General features: G+C 37.2%; 1 long non-coding RNA gene across 1 annotated transcript; it reads right to left on the minus strand.

Annotated features, from left to right (window-relative positions):
* Window positions 1-3,902: 3,902 nt before the first annotated feature.
* Window positions 3,903-4,469, minus strand: LOC126592459 (uncharacterized). Its single transcript, XR_007612650.1, has 2 exons — window positions 4,247-4,469; window positions 3,903-4,041 (listed from the first exon to the last, which is right to left on the minus strand). It is a non-coding gene; the product is annotated as an uncharacterized LOC126592459 (long non-coding RNA).

Below are 4,469 nucleotides of genomic sequence, written 5' to 3' on the forward strand. Positions count from 1 at the left end.
TCTGGGCTGTATTTCCTCCCTTAAATGGGTCTTGGCTCTGCTGACCTTGACGGGATGGTTTCTGGCCGCCCCTACCACGCCTATATTGGAATTTTGGGCGCTTGTTTGTGTTGTAGTTGCTTCAGGCACAACATTTGCCCTAGTACGTCGAGCTTGATGATTTTTCATCAACAATTGATTCTGCTTTTCAGTGATAAGTAAAACAAAGATCAAATCCGAAAACTTAGTTAACTTTTGAGCTCTATATTGTTGTTGCAGGATAATATTATTAGCAGAGAAGGTCGAATATGTTTTCTCTAAGAGATCATTTTCGGTCAAGATCTTGTTACAGAACTTGAAAAGTGATCAGATTTGACAAACTTCAGAATTATATTCATTCACAGACTTAAAGTCTTGGAAACGCAAATGCTGCCAGTCATGTCTTGCTTCAGGCAAGAATATGTCATTTTGGTGATCAAAACGATCAGCTAAAGTGACCCATAGTGCTTGTGGATCCTCCTCAGTAAGGTACTCAGTTTTTAGTGCGTCATAAATATGTCTTCAGATGAAGATCATGGTAGTGGCTTTCTCAGCTTCGCCAACCGGGTTGTTTGTCTCATCTTCAATGGTTGGACGCAAATTCTTTGTAGTAAGGTGGAGCTTCACATCTTGGACCCACTTGAGGTAGTTCAATCCAGAGACCTCCAAAGCAGTGAAGTCAAGTTTGTTCAAATTTGACATGTTCTTATCACAAAATAAATGGACAATATGTGGTTAGTGTGATGGAGAAAAAATCAATCCATTCACATAGAAGTAGAACATTCAGGTTCGAATAGACATGTATTGGTTTAAATTTGCATGAAAAAGCTTCGGGTTTTCATAGGTGATGTTTTTAAGGAAAACTTCAGGTTTTCAAACAAGGCATGTTTTAGAAACTTCAAGTTTTGAAATAATTATGAACTTTAGGTTCATATGTTCTTATAGACAAACACAAATATATATATATATATATATATATATATATATATATATGCAACAATAAAATATGCAAATAGAACTTCAGCTTTATAATTTTAATTGAATTAATTATTTGGACTTCGGACCAAATTTAAAGTGTGGGTGAAAAATTATAAAACCCAAAAGTACCTAAAAAAATAGGCAATAAACACTCGAGGCCTAAAAACTTAGACTAAAAGCCCACGAGTGGGCTGAGTAAACTGGTGTTGTGAGGTCCAGGCCCAAAACTGGGCTAGGGTAAGCATAAGTTGATCATGCCCCAAACAATATTTAGGCTACAAGCCTAGTAGCAACAAACGGGCTGCAGTTATAGGCCCAAAAATAAGAGGCCCATATGGGCACTGATCAGGTGCGGTAAGAAGTAAATTGGGGCTGTAAGTCCACTCGAAGGCTCACTCTGGTGCTTCGCGGTGCAATGTACCGGTGTTCTAGCTTCGGGTTGGAATTTAGTGTGACCCAAACATAAGGACACCATATCCCCACGTGCTGGTGTCGCGTTGTGGGTTGAGTCATGGCTTGGGCCGCATTAGGTGAGCCCAGTCACAAAAAAAAAATCCTTTTTTTTTCACAGGCCGAGAGGGCCAGCCCAATTTAGGCTTGGGTTTTAGCCAAAAACACCCCAGCTGGAGCTGGGTGCACTCACTGGGGAAGAAGATCGACGTCACAACTTCAGGCGGCCGTGTTTTAAAAGGTGGTTCTTAGTGCAGGGCCATGGGTTCAACGACGAGCAAATTCCTGGTGACGGAGGGAGTACCTCAACATTGGAGGGAAGGAAAAAGGAAACCCATGAAATTCAAACTAGAATTTCACCCAAATTCGATGGAATTCTTCTGCAATTTTAATGACATTGGTTTAAAAACCACAACACCATGTCAGATTTTGCCAAAAAAATTGCACGACAAGGTCGTGGTCTCGCTGCAGGCGAATTGGGTTTTCTGGGTTGGACGCCATAGGCGTCGGGTTTTAGTGGAGCTTGATGCTCTGTGTTTGCTCGAGGTCACAGTTCAAAGAACCCGAAGAGTTTTAGATTTTTATTTATTTTTAGATTATAAAATTCAATTGTATGCATATTCAATTCAATAATTTAATGCATGGATATATATTTGATGCCATTTTTAGCAATATCAAATTCACATAATTCAACAATTATGGATATAATGCATACACAATTTATGTAGAATCTAAAATTCAAAAAATGTAAAGTTGGATCATGCATTATGGTGAATGTTCAAGCTATTAGAGCAGCAAAAATATTGAGATAAAAACCGTTGTTTTGGAAGAACCTGATTGCGTGATGATATAGATAAACAGGTTTGATGCAGAAAACTTCCACGTCAGATTCCTTAAGCGTAGCAGTAGGAGCGTGCCGATACCGTATTATGGCCTATATTTAACTAACAGAGGAAGGGGGCAGGTGGCACAAAGAGAGAAAATAGAGAGAGATGTGTTTGTAGGGTTGTGTAGAGGATGTGTGTGTTATTCCCTACGCAGTGCCTTTATTTATAGTAATAAGAGAGAGAATAAATCATTCTCCTCCAAAGAATACAAGTCCATATAGGAAAGAAAAACTAGAAGCAAATCTAATCTAAGATTTACACAATCACACTTAAACTAGAAGTTTACAACAAGACATGAGAGGTTTCTAGAATGAAAAAAAGAAGAGGGTAATAATGTGATATTAATAAATATAGATTAGTTAATATAATATTAGAATTTGTTATTATTCTATTTCTTAGTTCGACACTGCACCAAACGCTTCATTAAATCAGTCCAGCTTAATTAGTCTATTCTAAGCCAGTCTAGCTTAGTCTTCAAAGCTAGTTCGGTCTGAAATAATCCGGTACAACAAACGCACCCTTAGAGAAAGAAAAGTAGAACGTGATGAGCATGAAGCGAAACCTCGGAAAAATAATAGAGGAAAGATCATAAAGACCTATATGAAACTATAGTTAGACATTTCATAGTAGGCAAGTGAGCATAGTACCAATATATTGAGCTCATATAGGAATCACAATTCTACAATGGGCTAGAAAATTTTAGTGTGATACAAGTATTAAACTCATGAGTGTGATACCTATAAACTAATAGGCTCTAAAGTTTGACTCTTAAGGTTATTGAACTCATACTAGTGTAATAGTAGTGTTGTAAGTATCAAACTCAAGCTGTCTAATTCTTATATATAAGTATCACAGTCACTCAAACTATTATAAAAGACCTTGGGCATGCTTAACTAGTTCCTACGACAAAAAGAGAAAATAAAAGCATGTCGCTGAGTCCTACTAGAAAAACTAGATCACCAAGCACCATGGCTGATGGTTTGTCAAAGCACTTATCATATGATTTCGTTCACCAAAAATATGAGATATTTTGAATAAAATGAGGTCCATCAATTCTACCAGTCTACTCGAACTTGTCGAGGTACCAAATTAGAAGAATAATCGAGAAAAAAAAATAATGATTTAACATTGAGTTCTTTTCAATCCAGTTATATGTTACGCCAAACATGAAGCCAAATCAACTCATTTACTTAGGTGAGCATCGAAACTTCCACACGCACAAACTATGAACTTTCAAATTAGAGCAAAACTCCCTAATTAAGCACACACCTTAGTAATCATGAAAATCCATAACAAACCCTATCCAAAATCTTGTACTACGTCATCAATAATTAGATTAAACACATTACTATATTTATGTAAATTAATTAGTAACACCACATGATCGTCAAGCAATTCTCCGCTGAACTTTTTAGGCGTGGTAAATATGAAGTCTACTGTCTAAGTATAGTTGTGGTCCACCTGGGCATCTATGGCATCAGCAGCAGCATTTAATAGTCTATATTTTGAATGGAGACCCTCAGACCAATCTCCTTTCTTCCATACTGCAATGACTGTCAAGGCTGGATATAAAAAAGTGGCATACATTGATTCCAACAAGTCATGATTCAAAGCAGAAAACTTTGAACCCAAACTTGAAATGCTGATTTCATACAAGACTTTACCGAGGAAACATAGTGGAACACTCAGAATCCAATACAATTTGGAGCTGAAAAATAGCCACAAAATAATGAGAATTTAGCAAGAAAAGGCATCATCACGATGATTGCTTTAATTAATTTAATCTAAATTATAGTGATAGAAATTCAAACTTAATTGTCGAGAGAAAGCACGTTGCGTTAGTAAACATAATTACATCGAAAAGAAGAACACCATTCCAACCAACTTTAGTAGCCCCTAGTCTGTATGCTTACTTGTCGTAAACAATGAGAATGAGTTCTGGACTGAATATGCAAAATCCACATTTATTGGGGAGTGGGATGAGCCTTTTGTACCAGTCGGTCAAAAAGAACAACTCCCAGCAAGCAGATTCTTCGACACCGGAATTTTTGTTTTCGTCTGTCAAAAAGAAGAGAGGAGAAAATAAAGTGTGCCCTAATATTCACGCCAAACCCACATCTATCCTCCTCTCTTATA

Source organism: Malus sylvestris, chromosome 12 (assembly GCF_916048215.2).
Source record: "Malus sylvestris chromosome 12, drMalSylv7.2, whole genome shotgun sequence".
NCBI classification, from domain to species: Eukaryota; Viridiplantae; Streptophyta; class Magnoliopsida; order Rosales; family Rosaceae; genus Malus; species Malus sylvestris.